At 43.1% G+C, this 18,122-nt stretch overlaps 1 protein-coding gene across 2 annotated transcripts in view; it reads right to left on the reverse strand.

Annotated features, from left to right (window-relative positions):
- The window catches only part of SNX9 (sorting nexin 9), a 108,243-nt gene that overhangs the window by 86,364 nt on the left and 3,757 nt on the right, over window positions 1–18,122 (reverse strand). The gene's annotated exons all lie outside the window — the stretch shown is intronic.

An 18,122-nucleotide genomic window follows, 5' to 3' on the forward strand; every position in this document is an offset into this window, starting at 1 on the left:
TGTCCTGAAAGCTCAATCATGAAAATGGATGAAATTTTTTAAAAATTTATTTTTCACGGTCCCTCTTTGGTAAGTATTAAGTACCTTCCTGGTTTCAAAAAGATTACCCTGTAAGTATAACTCATTAAAAAAAGTCTCTCCTTAACGACACCGGGTCCTCATCGTAACCATGATTATTTCATAAAGTAAAAGACACTGAATATTGAGTTTCTAGGCCTCAGCTTCCAAACATGAAAAATGACAGGGTTAGACTAGATGACCTGCGAGTCCCTTTGGGCCTATTTCAAAAACTTAAGTTAAATATTTTACATCGGCAGGTTCTTGTACATCAACCGCCCAGGAGTCACCGCGTAAGAAGCAAGCCCCTCCTCTGCTGCTCTCCGCCATCTGCTGGGCAGCCACAAAGCAGCCACCACGCGTGAGCGCATCTCTGTCCACGCTGGCCAGTCTGGGGCCCAGACTGTTCCCTGGAACATGGCATCCAGCCTGGTGGTCAGATGCCGAGCGACAAGACCACTGGGGGAGGAGCGGACGCCTTCAACGCCGTCTTCAGGGAGACGGGGGCTGGCGGGCATGTGCGGGGGGCAGCATTTGTAGACCTGGAACCCACGGTCATCGATGAAGTGGCACTGGTGCCCACCACCAGCTCCTCCCGGGCAAGCAAGATGCTGCCAAGAACTGCCCGAAGGCACCACACCATCAGCAAGGAGATCACTGACCTTGTCTTGGGCCAAATTCGGAAACTGGCCGACCAGTGCACAGGTTTTCGGGGCTTCTTGGTTTTCCACGGCTTCGGAGGGGAACTGGGTCTGGTCTCACCTTCCTGCTGAAGGGACGTCTCTCTGTCGATTATGGCGAGAAGTCCACGCTGGAGGTCTCCATTTACCCTCCCCGGGGTTTCCACAGCTGTAGGTGAGCCCTACAACTCCATCCTCACGACCCACACCGTCCTGGAGCGCTCTGCTTGTGCCTTCATGGTGGACGAGGCCATACTGAACGCTGAACCTACGCTAACCTGAACAGGTTGAAAGGTCACATCGTGTCCTCCATCACCGCTTCCCTCAGAGTCGATGGAGCCCAGAATTCTAGACCAGCCTGGTGCGCTAGCCCCGCATCCGCTGCCCTCTGGCCACATAGCCCCCCGTCATGTCTGCTGAGAAAGCCTTCCACCAACAGTCTTCTGTAGCAGCGCTCGGCAGTGCGTGATCTGAGCCAGCGAACCGGAGGGTGAAACGGGACCCTCACCATGGCAAACACACGGCCTGCTGCCTGTCACACCATGGCAGTGGGGTTCCCAAGGATGTCAGTGCTGTCACCACCATCACCAAGACCAAGCGCACCATCCAGTTTGTGGACTGGTGCCCCACTGGCTTCGAAGTTGGCAGAATTACCAGCCTCCTCCCACTGGGGTACCTGTTGGAGACCCAGCCCAAGTACAGTGAGCTGTGAGCATGCTGGGCACAGTCATCGCTGATGCCCGGGCTCACCTGGACCACAAGTTTGTTATATGCCATGCGGGCCTCTGTTCACTGGTATGTGGGCGAGGGCATGCAGGAAGGAGAGTTTTCTGTGGCCCGTGAGGACATGGCTGACCAGGAGAAGGATTACGAGGAGGTTGGTATGGATTCTGTTGAAGGGGCTGGTGAAGAAGGAGAGGAAAGCTAATCTCTGATCTGTGCTCTGAAGTTAATTTATATGTAGCAGTGTACATATTCTCATATACAATTACCGACCTATGCTTTAAAACACAACACTTTATTACAGACCCAGGCTGTCCATTTCTCTGAAGGGTGTGAATAGAGTATCCCCTGTCTTAAATGGGAGAAAAAGAATCTTTATATTAAAGTATTTCAAGAACACTACTACACTTAAGTGAAATACACAGATCTTTAAAATTAAAACTACTCAAAATGATGCCTTTCCTTCAACATCAATACACACACAACTGGGTTACATGAGGAATGCCTGCTCTAAACTGCTACTTGGATGAAGAGCAGTACTCTAAACCATGACTTACTTTTTTTTTAAAGATTTTATTTTTTTGAGAGAGAGAGAGAGAAAGGGAGAGCATGAGAGGGGAGAGGGCCAGAGGGAGAAGCAGACTCCCCGCTGAGCCAGGAGCCCAACACGGGACTCGACCCTGGGACTCCGGGATCATGACCTGAGCCGGAGGCATTTGCTTAACCAACTGAGCCACCCAGGTGCCCCAATCATGACTTCTTTTTAAGTGGTTCCTCTTTTGGACAATTTCTCTCCTAGATTTTTACAGCTAACATAAAACCACAAAACTAGAGCTGGTTTTTACTGTATCACAAGTCTAAGGTAGTAAAATAAGACTACCAAAGCTAGCAAAATAAAGCACAATGCAAAGAGCTAACTTCAAGTTTCTCATGCCAAAAACAGAAGAATGAATCATACGTGGTCAAATGAAGAAATTTAGACTACACAGCAACCAAGAGACAGAAAAAGTTTAGAAATAAGGGACTCATAACATCTGAAGATGGAGAAGACAGGAAAGCTCCATGGCCAGGCCCCAACAAGGCACCTTCTCCGAGGCACAAAATATACCTCTGACCAGATTTCTGCCAGCTTCCTCTTCTTCCCCCTTCCAGTTGGTCCTTCCTGCAAATCAATAACATGACCAAGAGGGAAAACCAAGTGGATAAGGAAAAGTGCAGTTGGACTAGCATCCCCAGGACTGAGGCACTTGACACATGTCCGTCCTTAATTTTTCCAAAACAGCCCTATGGTAGCAACTGACTCAGCTTTGCAGGAGGAACAGCAACTCACACCAGTTACACACACTAAGTACCTGGCCTTCAGGTCAAATGACCAATAAGTGGAAGAAGTAGCATCTAACCCGGGTCTCTGCCCTGCACCCTCCGTGATATCGGAGCCCCGGACTGATCTTCCTGCCGCGACCTTCCCTCTCACACAGCCATCTCTGCAACTGCAGCAAAGCTCCCTTGATAAAACACGCATCAGTCACACATCAAAAACTTCTCATCATACCCCATCACCTAAGATCAAGTTCAAATTCATTCCCTGACACTCAAGATCCTCCATAATCTGAAAAACCTATCTCCCATTCCATAATACCAACCCCTCCCCGGCCCCCATGACTCTTTCTCACCCAGTAAGACACCATCAGGATCAACGACATTCATGCCGCCTTCTTCCCTCTTTACTGGACCACCCCCCTCCCCATTTTGTTAAGGTTTTCATCCCTCCCTCTTGTGAGTCAGGTAAGGTACCCCATGTCTACCTTAGGGACTGATCTAGCCTAGGCCAGGGTTGCCCAGTGATGATACAATTCGTATTTGGGCAAGGGGAGGACGATTCTTCGTACTCTTTCAGACCTTCCTGCACTTCAGAAGTTTAACATGCCTGCAAAATTACAGACGAGGAACCCTAGCCCGAAGTGATTAATCGGCCTGTGGTCAAAGAGCAAGAAAGCGGTGAAGCCAGGATGTCCACCCAGGGCTGTGAGATGCAACGCCTGGCCTTTCGAGCACCCCAAGGGGCTCCTGGCTCCTACTCAAAAAATCACCTGAGTATCTACTACTAATCACTCCAAAAGAATATGAAAAGGAGAAAGGAAGTGTCGTTGTCCTCCAAGGCTAATGGCAGAGAGAGACAGTGTGATCAAGAGAATGTACGAGTAAAACAGAGGCAGCACAGTGGGCAGGGAAGGCGGTGCTAGCCGGGAGGGCACAAAGCAGAGGAAGCAGGGGAGAGGGTGCTCTGAGCTTCAGTGAGGTGGTCTGTATCTTTCATTTTCATATTGAGTATGGTCTTGTACAGCTGTTCGTTTTTTTACTACACTAAAACCATGAGGTCCTCAAGACAGAGACTGAGTTTACTTTTTTTATACCCTCTAAGGTAAACCTAGTTGCTCAAAGTTGCAAATTCTAGTTAAGCAAAGAACGTAGGCTAAACTGAAATGCCGAGAAAGGTTATGTGCCATCACCACCAGGAGAATATTTTTTTTTTCCCATAGGATTAAGTCCACTCTTACTTCTAGGGTAGAAGGAAAGACTACCGCAGAAACTGTAACTATCAAGTTCCCCATACTTGTAAGATCTCTAAATTTAAAGAGCTATACCATTCTTGTTTGTAAAACAGAAAAAAAAAATGGTACTGCGTTACTTTAGTAAACTACATTCTATTGTTTTTCAGATAATTGCCTAAAACCCATTTTCACTGAAAATGTCACAAAAGCACTTCTGATCATTGTTTAAATCATGATCTGGCCCTACTGAGACAGGGATTTACTCAAGGCACCTGGTCAAGGCACGAGAGTAAGGAACACACACTGAATTCAGCATGTCCCGTCAATTCTCCTCAAGGCCCACAGGTCCAGGAGAACCGCAGTCCAAGCCAAGCAGTCCACAATGAGAGGGTCATGCAGCCTGTACTCCCTTAGGATCACCTTCCCAGATTCGCCCATGCACTCTGCACTCTGTGCAAAACATGGTGAAAGTGAAGAATGAAAATACCATCTTATTTTAACTTAAGAATAAATATACATTTACCAATCCTGTGATAGAAAGCCAAGGTCTGACTGGAGTTTAACCAACTACAGGTATCACTTGGAGGTCACATCTGATGCAATAAATGACTATATAATACCATTTTCTCCTAATCCTAAGCATCGGCCCATTGCTGGCACCACCTAAACTGCACAGAAAGGCTTTAGAAGGGCCTTGTCTGCTGAGGATTCTGTTAAGGGCAGTGAGTCGACAAGAGGAAAGCGATACATATATTCTAAAACCTGTGGTACGTGAGCTGTAGACACACCACCTATGGCCAAACTTGCTTTAAATTAACAGTGGCAGATTCATACAAATGCCCATCAATAATCATTTTAACCTTCACCTAAGCATCTAGTTAACTAAATGGCAGTCCTTATCTTAATGCATTATCAAGACATTTAAATACAGTGAATTAGTAACTTATGAGTATGTTTACAACCCTGCCTACCATCAGACTGGGTATTTCAAGATATTAAGGATTTATTCTCAATTTTTACGTATGATAGGAATAATTGTCATGTTTTTAAAAAGTCTTATTTGGGGAGGTATATACTGCAATATTTTTTTAAAGATTTTATTTACTTTATTTTATTTTTAAAGATTTTTTATTTATGTATTTGACAGAGAGAAAGACAGCGAGAGAGGGAACACAAGCAGGGGGAGTGGGAGAGGGAGAAGCAGGCTTCCCGCGGAGCAGGGAGCCCGAAGCGGGGCTCGATCCCAGGACCCGGGGATCATGACCTGAGCCGAAGGCAGACACCCAATGACTGAGCCACCCAGGCACCCCAAGATTTTATTTATTTTAGAAAGACAGAGAACATGAGCAGGGGGAGAAGAAGAGGGAGAGGGACAAGCAGACTCCACACTGTGTGAGGAGCCTGATGTGGTGCTTGATCCCACGACCCTGAGATTATAACCTGAGCAGAAATCAAGAGTTGGACGTTTAACTGACTGAGCCACCCAGGTGCCCCTATACTGAAATATTTATCATGAAATAATACATCTGGAATCTGCTTCAAAATAATGAAAGAAGGGGAAAATAGGTGAGGAAGGTTTGAGGAAAGAAAACCGTCAGGAGTTGGTAGCTGTTGAGGCTGGTGAGGGGTACATACTGAGGGGGTTCACTGTACTATCCTTCTGTCCATGTTTGGAATTTTTATAAATCAAAAAGTTAAAATAAAAATACTGCATCATGCCAAACTGATTAGACATATTTTAAAAATCACAGACATGAAGTTTTAAAGCACGATATGAAATTTCCCTAATATATTTCCTATCCCCCCCAGAAGAGAAATCGCTCACGGAACCAGGAAAAGAATAAAGATTCATTGAATCTCAAAAGCCTAAGTAAGCCAGGATGGTGCCACTTCTTCTAAGCTTGTGAGAACATTCTGACCCAATTCTCGGTGTTCTCGTTGGTTTCTTACACTACTGTTCTCAAAATTGCTGAAGCTTCAGAAAGTTTACTGCCTTAGCAGGCAGTGATTCCAGTTAGAGGAAGAATGATGTTGGCTGTAACCGGTTATAAATATTTTTATATCTGTTTAAAATCTTTCAGTCTGGAAATATTTTACTTATTGTCTGGGTGAACGCCAGTTAAGTTGATAGGATGATGACTGCCAAACCAACTATCCTCTACTCCAAATAAGCAAGTGGCCTGATAGGTGTATGTATTTGCTCTCAGTGTAACCAGGAGACATCTGAGAAGTTCTATCAGATAAAATCTAAAATTCACTGTGCTCAAGATTTTTTAAATTTCGTTTAAAAGCTATTTTCAACTGACCTGACTGAGGTAGTCTTCGTATATAAAAGGATAATTTATCTATTTTTAATTCTGCTGTAGTTAACGTACAGTTATATTAGTTTCATTTACAATACAGTGATTCAACAATTCCATACATTACTCGGTGCTCATCACGAGAAGTGTGCTCTTAAAATGTAATTTTTTTTTTTAAAAAAGGATACTCTATCAATCCTTTTATAGCTCTTTCACTGATTGGCTTAAACGTTGCACGGAATTTTCCTAGTGCGACTTTAATTAAATACAATCAATTAAGTTTCAAGAAGAGATAAAATAAGACTTAAGTCCAATAATACAAAAGTGAACAGAGCATTAACTCCCCAAGGTTAGCTTTGGCCAATAAAGGCAAGCTCAAGTCCTTAAAAAAAAAAAAAAAGAAAAGAAAAGAAAAGAAAAAAGCCAGCGGTTTCGCATCTCACTCAGAATGAATGTCACAGGCCTTGTCACCCCCACATGACCCCAGGCCCAGCCAGGGCCCCGCTGCTCTTCCCCAGATGCTGCTGGGGTGGGGAACAGGGCTTGCACCTTCCTTCAGGCCTTTCCTGGCAGGTCACCTTCCCAGCGAGGCTTCCCTGGCCGCCCGGCTGGCACTGGGTGTGTACACGCTCTCATGGACAACTTCTTCCCAGCCGTAGCTGCCTCCTTACCGCCCTGGTTCCCTGCCATCCCCTCCACCAGAAGGCAAGGTTCACGAGAGCAGGGACTTTTAGTTCTTTCCTTCAGTGTTGTATTCCTAATGCTCCAACAGTTTCTGGCCCATTGTAGGTATTCAACAACGTACTGAAGGAAGAGGGTGACACGGTGACCCACCACGGCGAGGATGCGGCGACATGTGCTGTCTGAGCTCAGGGAGCGGGTCTGCTCAACAGCACGGTTCTTCCAGCAAAGCCAGCGCACTCTGTGGACTTATTCACACTTCTGTCCTCCACGCCTCTAATGTTTGGCCTTGTTTCTATCTTGTTTTGATGTATGAAAGGTAATTTACCAGAATTAACAAGGCACACCAAGGCCATGGCAAAAGACTCAAACTCAAATTGTCAGACACCCCAATTCGGAAACTTATCCGAAGTTTCGGATAAATATGAAGCAGACAGAAAGGCTGATCACCTCCACAAGTGTAATATGAAGTTAGAAAAATTTGTTTCAGCTCCCTGAATATAGTTAAGGTGGACCCTTGAACTTGGGGTCTAACAGATCTTAGTTTACAGTTTATTGTTATAACAATACAAATAACACCCCTCAACCGTAATAGCTCTTCTTTGCTATAAGCCAGACACTTGGTAAGCCCTTTGCATGAATTTTTACTTAATTCTTGAGATGATTTGGTAGAGACAGTATTTTTGAAATGTCATTTTTTCATCCCTAGAGTTTTTGTTTTCCTTGTCTTTACTCCCACCTCCCCAAACCCAAATCATCAGCACTCACTGCCTCGGGAGAGGGACAGGACATGGCAGAACATAACAGCCGGACTGGTTGCGGGTTCCAAAGGCCCTAAGAACAGAGGGAACGCTAGGTCTACACAGAAACCAGACCTGTGAGAAATACTGCACATCGCCACCTCCACTCCCAAAGCCTGGGGTAGAGACGGAGAAGTACAGAACCGAGTCTAGAGGCAATGGTGAGCCCGGGGCAGAGCCCCCACCACGGTGCCAGAGCCCCAGTGAAACAGCAAATCGACCGGAGGGGAACAGCTATTAATGCTTTAGGACAGAAAGTGTCTGAGCTTTGCAGAGATTTGTGTGCCACTAGAGCATGACAACAGCAACATGGTTCCCATCCCCTCGGGCACAGCTAGGGCATGTGGAGAGAACTACCTCACTGATGGGGCAGACTGTAAGAGCAAGCAATACCTCCACACTGCGCAAAGAGGAGGCTGGAGGGCAGGATGGAGTCCCCCCAGGCCATGACGTCATAAAGGGATTCCCCATCCTCAAATCATACCTAAGCCCAGGCAAGAGGAGGAGGTCTGTGAACTCACAGATGATAGTTCTACTTCCCCGGTAGGATGGGGACATAATTTGCTGTAAATTATTAATGGAAAATAAAGTTCTATGTTTTCCCCACCTGGACCGTGGAATTCACACTTGAGTTCGTATTATTACTTGCATTTTACAGATGAGGAACCTGAAACATTAGGTAACTTTCCTAAGTAATGTAGCTGGATTTGATCTGGATTTGAGCCCACACTCCCAATCTCTGTGCTCTACCACCACCATTGCACTGAAACACATAAACTTCATGATTATATAAAACTGATTTTATTTGTGCATTGAATCTCTAATAGAAAACCCAATAAAATCTCTCTCCTAAATATAAAACTTAAGGTAAAGCAAATACTAATAAGGGAAATGGACTTTTATGCAATAACTACCTTGAATCATAGAGGGATCTCAACAACTTCAAAATTAATTTTTTAAAGATTTTTTATTTATTTGAGAGACAGAGAGAGAGCAAGAGAGCACATGTGCACGTGGAGGGGAGGGGCAGGGGGAGAGGGAGAAGCAGACCCCCCGCTAATCAGGGAGCCCCACGTGGAGCTTGATCCCAGGACGCTGGGATCATGACCTGAGCTGAAGGCAGACACTTAACCAACTGAGCCACCCAGGTGCCCCTCAAAATTAATTCATACACAAACAACAGTAATTATACAAAAGTACAATTCATTGAGAAGTACATAATGCCAAAAAAGTACCTGAAGTCATTAACATTTTTAAATGTATTCATATTTTATTAATAACACAATTGACATATATTTTTAAAACAGTACTGCAAATGGGAAAAAGACACACAATCTATGACCATGTTTCATCCCCTGAAAGCTCACCAGCTGGGAATCCCTATGCTGGAATAAACCAGAGGTATCGCAAACCAGGCATATAAAACATTCCAAGCATTTTAATTAAATTGGTAAGCTGGAAATCAAAAGATCTGTTTTAACCATTGTGAGACTATGTCCATGACCATGGGGTTTCAGAAAGAGCCATGCCTGCCTCTCTGCATGGCACGTGTTGTTTACGGATTCCTCAAGTGGCTTAGTGTGATCAGTCTCAGATAAAATTTTAGATCACAACCAGGGAGACTGGAAACATCTGCTTTCTGTGAAAGGGCAGTCACTAATAAAGAACTCTTTAAAAGAGACTTCGAACTGAGTATGTGTCCTCATTTATCTGACACTGCTCCCTAATGTCCTCAAGTAGACAAACAATCCTCCTCTGCATTATGACTAATGTATGTCTGAGTACTTAACACTTATTTTTACATGAACTTTTCAAACTGCGGTCTCTTTACTGCCATAAATTCATTTTTACTTTTAAGTTTCCAATGAACGTGAATGCAGGAAAATGGAGGGTCTCATTTCTGACTCCAGAATACTGTGCCATAACTGTACATGGCATATACTTCTATAGCAGCAACTGTAACATTTAAAGACACTGAAGTGTTTTCCCCATTAGACTACAAATCTTCAAGAGTAGAAAAATATACATGCATTGTGCACTTACAGTATTTCTAAGTTCTGGGTAAAGGCCGATGAATGAAAAACAACAACAACAACCCATGCGTTTGATTTTTGGTGGCATATTTAACATTTCCCATACATATCCCTTGGTATTTATGTATAATAATATTCTAATGTTAACATCAGACAGTGAAAATTAAATGTATTCCTTCCATAACTAATAGTACATACTGTTTATGGATCCAACAAATAGACTTTGGCGTAAATGTCAACAAAGATTTTAAAGTATCTGTCTGCACCGTTCTTATTGAGACACGTGTTAATTCTGAGAGATACTACAGGCAAGTTATGGGAACACAGACAGGCTCTCAATCACAAATCTTCCAAAGCACACTTTTGCCTCCATGCATGGATCCAAACCAATCAATTATTCAAAGGTAGACTTTTCTAGTTCAGGGATTACACTCACCCTTTTCTCTCACTTTAATAAATACTTTAACAACATTTTACTTCTTTCAGGCTTTTAAGGGGGCCTCAGAGGAAACCTGGATAGTTTCTCAATAGAAAACAGGAAAACTGAATCTGATGCAATTCAAATTCACTAGAACTAATAGGCACACACTACAAATAAGATTTTTTAAAAACTTAGATTTATGCAAATATCATAGATTATATGAATTATAAAATAATTAAAAAACAGGATTCTTTTACACAGTAATCCCCCCCTAGTGAATTAGAAACTGTTATCCTTATACGACCATGTTAGGAACATACTACACAAAGCAAATAAATGAAGGCTGATTACTGTAAACTCTAATGATACACACAATTGTATGGCCTGTTGTCTGGCTACCTAAAAGCAAGAGGAGGAGCACCTGGGTGGCTCAGTCATTAAGTGTCTGCCTTCGGCTCAGGTCATGATGCCAGGGTCCCGGGATCGATCCCCACATCGGGCTCCCCGCTCAGAGGGGGAGGCTGCTTCTCCCTCTCCCACTCCCCCTGCTTGTGTTCCCTCTCTCACACTGTCTCTCTCTGTCAAATAAATAAAATCTTAAAAGCAACAGGAAAAGTTAATAATCAGCCACAGCCAGCTTGCCACCATAATCATCAGAGATCCATTTGCATACAATATAAATGACCCAGCAATATCACACTGAAAAGTTACTGAAAACCACAAGTTGACAAGAAACCAGCCTTTCCTTGAGAGTACCAATCTTCTGATTTTCAGCATCCCATGAACCCAGTTAGAAAAGTCACTGAAACACAAGAAACCATACTCGCTGCTCCTGTACAGGCATGCTAGTGTGGGCCCCACCCCACCCCCATTTTAGAGCCCAGGGGTTTTCCGGATGAACCAAGAACAGAACTCGGGTTCTGATTCTCCTTTTTCCATCTTCCACAGAGTGGTTCTGAAAGTGTGGTCCCAAACCAGCAACATCGGCATCACCTGGGGCTGGGAGAAATGCACGTTCTGGGCCCCACCTCCTGAATCTGAAACTCTGGGGATGGAGCCCAGCAATTTGTGATTTAACAAGCTCTCTGGGTGGGGGGCTGCGACGCAGCTGGGGTACCCCACCTCTACCATTAGTGCCTAAAGCCTCGGAAACACGATCATAGCTCATAAAATATCCACGCACTTTATTAAGAGTCCAATTTCTCCCTCAGAAGGAAGATTACCACTGCCATAATCTTTCTTTACAGCAGAGACTGCTAATGAGTCAAAGAGGGGAGTCTAAGGAAAAATACTACTTGCATTTTAGAGATCTGTTACTTTCATAATACAAACTACAGAAACAGAATGAGATGTTTTTACTTATCAAAAAGGGGAATGGTTTTCAAAATATTACAGATAGAGCAGTCAATACTAGAAGTAGTTTAAATATCAGAATTTTATACACAATCTCCATATTCTTTGGTATCATCTTGGCTTTAAATGATTAAGACAAATCAATATAAGGTAACTATAAATCTCAGTAATCTAGAAGCTACTGGGTTTTCTAGGTTGGGGAGGTGGTTTGAGGACACTGAATGTGCCTTACTAACTGGGCAGGGCAATCACGAGACAAGGCCTGACACATCAACAAAAAGGCTGTAAAATCTTAAATTCAACTCTTGACTCCAAAATCTAATGAAGGTGGGGAACATAAGGAAGCGATGAAAACCCAGTCCTGCCCATTGAGGGCTAGAGGCCCTGCTTCCTTCAAGCTCCTGAGGGAAAGGGCACAGTCAGGCAGGTTAAAATTACAAAAGTATTTATAAAGCGGCAATTTTTAGTAACTTCAGGTTCAGTGCTGGTTTTCAGTAAGCTTTTTAGTTATTTTTAAAAATTAAAAAACATACTTTCTCTCCTTTGGAAGAAGAAAACACGGTGCTTAGGGAAGTAAAATAAAATTTTAAGTTTCCATTTGTAATCTTGCATGCATTAGCATTTTTCTATTGAAGTGCCACTTACTATTTATCAGCATTCATTAAAAACACTTTTTTCATCTTAGTATAATTCAAAGCAAATTAACAGAAGGTAGGTAAGTTTGGGAACCTGCGTTCAGGGCCCGGTTAATGACAATAAGGGAAAATGGGAAAGAACTTGTTTTCTTCCTCATTACAAAAGCAACAAATATTCATTACTCAAAATCTTGGAGAATTCAGAACAGGCTAAAACAAGAAACAGAAGCTCCTGGGCGCAGCCACCATGAGATAGACAAATCATATTAACACAGAGATCTACATTTTCAAGCCCGCTTCTGTGAATTTGCATTAGAAAATACATTTAAACTGACATTTAACTGGTACATTTCAAACAGCTCGTTATTTTTTTTTTTTTTTTTTTTTTTACAGCTCGTTAATTTTTGACTGTCAACTCCCTTAGGCAAGGATCCAGATCCTATCACCCTTCCAGCACAAGAGAGGCACAGAGAAGCTGAAGTATCTGCTCAACTGGGTAGCCTGGTTCCTACAACACAGAGTCTGGTCTTGCAGACTGCCAAGATGTGTTATAGACGTATCTTCAAAGTGACTGATGTGATAGAATAAGGGTAAAACTTCACTCCGTGAATTTAAGAAAAAAACAGACATTTCAAGACTCAGCTCCTTAGAAAGCCCTGTGGGCTTGAGAAGAGCACTGTGCCCGGCAGAAAGCCTACACTCCAGGAGCTACAACTTTGGGAAGTGCTCTCTCTGGGGCTAGGACAAGGCCTTTTATGCCAACATCCCAAGTGCAGCAGAGGGCCTGGCACTGAGCTTATTCAGAGTTCAAAGGAAGGAGGCTGGGAACGATGATGAGTAACAGCTCCCAGATGAATGGTGCATTTTTCACCTTCCTTAACTTACCCCTAAAGTTTGGAAGTCTCTTTGACGTCAAGAACCACCACTAACAGGTGATTTTGCCTTCTGCCTCTGCAGGTAATGATAATGTATGACTCCATTTGCAGAGACTAAAAATAGCTTAGAAGAATTGAGTCATATTGAATAACATCCTCAAGCACTGTATTTACAATATCTAAAAATGAATAAGTAGGGCTAAATCCATCATGTGCTTTTAACAGTCAACAAGGGGGGTGGGGAAGAAAAGAAACCCCAACTGGAAAGTGAAATATGCCCACCACAGTCTGTTATTTTGATCACTTAAGGTTTGGTTTCCACTAAAATGTGTAACTACTTTCCTTTTTTACCTTTTTCCCTCCAAAGAAGAGACTATGTGTGCACATATTCCCTTCCTTCACTTTATAGTCTGTTATAAAGAATGCTATGACTTGGGACGCCTTGGTGGCTCAGACGGTTAAGCGTCTGCCTTCAGCTCAGGTCATGATCCCAGGGTCCTGGGATGGAGCCCCGCATCGGGCTCCCTGCTCAGTGGGGAGCCTGCTTCTCCCTCTCCCTCTGCCACTCCCCCTGCTTGTCCTCTCTCTTATATCAGATAAATATAAATAAAATCTTTAAAAAAAAAAAGAATGCTATGACTTGGGAGGGCGCCTGGATGGCTCAGTCTGTTAAGCGTCTGACTCTTGATTTTGGCTCAGGTCATGATCTCAGTCAGGGTCGTGAGATCGAGCCCCACAAAGGGCTCCACGCTAAGTGGGAGCCTGCTTGAGGACGCCCTTTCTCTCTGTCCCTCCCCCCCCACCTCCCCCACTTACACACATGCACGTGCTCTCTCTCTAAAATAAATAAACAAATCTTTAAAAAAAAGCTCTGACTTGGATTTTGTTCTAGCACACGTGACAGGCCAATACCCCAAACCACCTACCACCAGACTAAACACTAAAGTGCCGAATAAAATACTAAAAGCAAAAGACACACACACACACACGCAAACACCTTTTAAAACACACTGCTGAGTCAGCACAAAAGGAAAGTCTCTAGAGAGGTCACAGAGGTATCGAGAGCAGAGACCCTGGGAGAAAAATATGTGCTGAGACAGGGTTCCACTCCAGGAGTCTCCTGCAGACCCTGAGTTTGAGACCCCAGAGACCCTGAGTTCGAGTCTGTATGCCACAGGCAGTACTGGGGGAGAGAGAGAGAGAGAGATTCCTGTGTTAAGCTAGACACTGGCAGCCCAAAAGGACTTCGGTATAAGGGGAAGAGAGAAAATCTGTCATTCCAAAGGGGGCAGCAAGGAAACTTGTTTTATCATCGACCCCAAATAGAGGAGTAAGGGAAATTTCCCCTGACATCTGTGGTATTTCTGCTACCAGAACGGATGGAAGAACACTGAGCCAGGAATTAAAGTTAAAGTGGCCACAAGAATGTAGTGTCCCCAGGAGACCGGCATAAGCAAAGACAAATTCCCTCTGGAAGACTGTAACTTCAATCTGGGTATCAAAATTCCCTCAGAGGAAGTTCCAAGGAAAATGAGCAACTCACAGGAAACACACACACACACACACACCACACACAAGAAAACAAGGCACCATGAGTAAGAGTGAGCAGAAACAGATGGCTGAGTTAGCCTTCACATACCAGGACACAAACTATAAATGTTTAATATGCTTAACAGAAGCTTAAACACATGAGCAAAGAGTGGGACTATAAAAAATGACCAAGCAGATTTGAAAGAGAACCAAATATAATTTCTAAAAACAGACTATAACTGAAATAAAAGTAATGGATAAAAGAGCAGATGAGGCCCAAAGAAAGAGTAGTGAACCGAAGGTAAGAGCCAAAGAAATGATCCGGAATGCAACACAAAGAGAAAGAGCATGGCGGGCTGAAAGTAAGAAGTTAGAGGTCCGCTGGACCCTGTCACGCTAATTCGAGTTCCAGAGAGAGAACGGGGAAGAGGCCTGTTCATGAAATGATCACTTCTGGGGATTCTCTACCACTGCACTCCCACCAGGGCAGCCATTAGCCAGGAGTGGCTATTTAAATTAAAATTCAAAACACAGTTCCTCAGTCACACTAACCACATTTCAAATTCTCGTTAGCCACACGTGGCAGACAGCTGCCATACGGGACTGCACAGATGTAGAACATTTCCATGGTCACAGAAAGTTCCACTAACTGCACTATTTTAGAACGACTGAAATTCCCATCCTCAGACCCAACATACCCAATAAAGTTCGCGCGATGTCAATACCATTCACACATGGATGGACTGAGGTAACACCACACGGTAGGAAGGCTACCCAGAAGGTCTTAAAAACAGGCAGAGAGAGGAGTCAGGCCATCTTAAAGGAACAACATCAGAGCGCTAACTTCTTAGGAGTAACTCTGAGAGCCCAAAGGAGACAGGGGAACACCACCTTCAAATACGCTGAGAGAAAACACTGTCAACCCAGAAAGCTATCTTTCAAGCATAAGGCAAAATACATTTTCACAAACAAAATATTTACTAACAACAAATCTTCCCCAATGGAAATTCCAAAGAATTCATTTTAAGCAGAAGGAAAATCATCCCAGAAAGGGGGACTGGAATGTAAACAGGAATAGTAAGCAAAGATATGGTAAAATTTGATTAAATCTAAATAAACATTAGCTGTATAAAAAATAAAAAGAATGTCTAATTTTTGGTGGAAAAGACAGAATTACAATACTGGGCAGTAACTGACCATACTGGGGCACATGACTGGAGTTAAAAATCTCAAGGCCTTTTTGTAATTCAGTAGGAGGGTAATGATAGTGAGTAACGTCCAACTTTAATTTAGATATGGTAACATACATTCTTATGAAAACCACTGGAAAAAAAAATTGACATATAGGGCAAACCTTCCAAACAGTTGGGGAGGGGGCAGGTAAAATAAGAGGAAGAGGGAAAAAAATCCCCAGTCCATAAGATGGTAGCCAGAAATCCAAACACATCAGTAAACACAAATAAAAGCAGACAAAACTCTCTAGTCACGAAGATCACCAGACTAGATAAAAAGGTAAAATTCAGCTATAGGCTTTTATATGCCCGGCAAATATTTACCAAAAGAAAACTAGAGAAACCACATTAACTTTAGACAAAACTGTCCTTAGGAAAAAACACGCTGGAGATAGAGGGACGGTCCCTTCACACTGGTAAAAAGTTCAATTCACCTGGAAGATGATACTAATTCTAAACTTAAAGATTTTTTTAAAAGATTTTATCTATTTGAGAGAGAGAGCACAAGGGGGTGGGGGGGCCTCAATGCGAGAGGGAGAGGGAGGCTCCCCGCTGAGCAGGGAATCTGATGCAGGGCTCCATCCCAGGACCCCGGGATCATGACCTGAGCCCAAGGCAGACGCTTAATTGACTGAGCCACCCAGTCACCCTAGCGCCCTAATCTTAAGAGTTTTTTTAAAACTCTTTTTTTAAAAACACCATTTTAATTAACAACTCCATCAAGTAGACAAAAGATCAACTATATACAACGGATCAAGCAGAGTTTGTAATGATACAGATGTGAACAACATAATTACTAAATTCAATCCAATGGTCATACACAGAACACACGCATCGATTAGGGGATATACATATTCTTTTTTAAAAACAGGTGGCACATTTATGAGGCGGACTACAGGAGCGGTACAAAGTTAGCCTCAACAAAATTTCAGGTATAGTGTGACTATCAGATTCCCTGTTCACAATGCAATTAAGTTAGAAATCATTAACAAAAAGATAAATAGGAACACCCTATACTTTTGGAAATCAAACACACTTCTAACAACCACGGGTTAAATTCTCAAAAGTATAAGGTTTGTTCCAAGTACCTGAAAACATAAGAACCAACTTCTCACTAGTAAAACTGAATTGTTAGATATAAAAAAGATTTCTAATACCTAAACTCCAGATGTGTATTCTCCATTATGCGTGTATACTTAAAAAGGAAAAGTTTTACTAAAACACACAATTAGGGGCACCTGGGTGGCTCAGTCAGTTAAGCGTCTGCCTTCGGCTTAGGTCATGATCTCAAGGTCCTGGGATTGAGCCCTATATCAGGCTCCCTGCTCAGTGGGGAGCCTCCCCCTCTCTCTCTCCCTATGCCTGCCGCTCTGCCTACTTGTGCTCTCTCTCTCTCTGTGTCAAATAAATAAAAAAAAATCTCTTAAATAAAAGTGCACAATTCAAAGGACAGTTTACAGTTGGAGAAAGTTTTCCTAGCAGTCACTACTCTCCCTGGAATATCTTTCGCACTTTCAAACTGGACAGCAAGGAACCCAGGCAAGAAAATTCAACATTCATTCATGTAGTAACAGTTTATCAAGAGCCTCGCCTCTGCCACTCACAGAGGATTCAAAGGTGAGCAGACACACACAGTCCCAGCCTCCCGGGGCTGAGAGCATCCTATAGGACACAGCCACTACACCCCAAAACACATAAAATGGCAGCCGGACATACAATGTGACCCTGTAACAAAGGTGGGGGGGGGGGGGTCAGGAAAGGCTTTCCGGAGGAAGGGATGCTTTGAGCTGAAACGTAATGTGTTTAAAAAAAGGGTGGGGGGGATCTGGAGGGAAGAGGCCAGAGAAAAGCATTCCAGAAAAGAACAGTAGAGGCGAAGTTGAAAAGGTTTAGGTGGGCAAAGTAAAATTATAATTTTCAGATGGTCAATACAAAAACAGGGGTTTTCTACAAAAATTTTCTGCTTTCTCATCTATTCCTTCCTCAATATGAACATGGTTGACCTTTCTACTATCAGTATTTGCGGGGAGGGGGGCTATACAAATACTGTCCAGATATTCTATTTATTAAGACATTAAAACTTACTTTTACACAAAATTGAATAGTAAGCATTTTCTATGCTGTTTTAAAAAAAATGATCAAATCCAACGTCAATCCTTAAGGCTTGACGTTGGATTTGAATAGAAAGAATAGAAAGATATTTTTATTCTTTCACTCAAATAAAGAGGTTTTTGCTAGGAGAGACTACAA

The sequence above is a fragment of the Zalophus californianus genome, chromosome 7 (assembly GCF_009762305.2).
Source record: "Zalophus californianus isolate mZalCal1 chromosome 7, mZalCal1.pri.v2, whole genome shotgun sequence".
In the NCBI taxonomy this organism is placed as follows: domain Eukaryota; kingdom Metazoa; phylum Chordata; class Mammalia; order Carnivora; family Otariidae; genus Zalophus; species Zalophus californianus.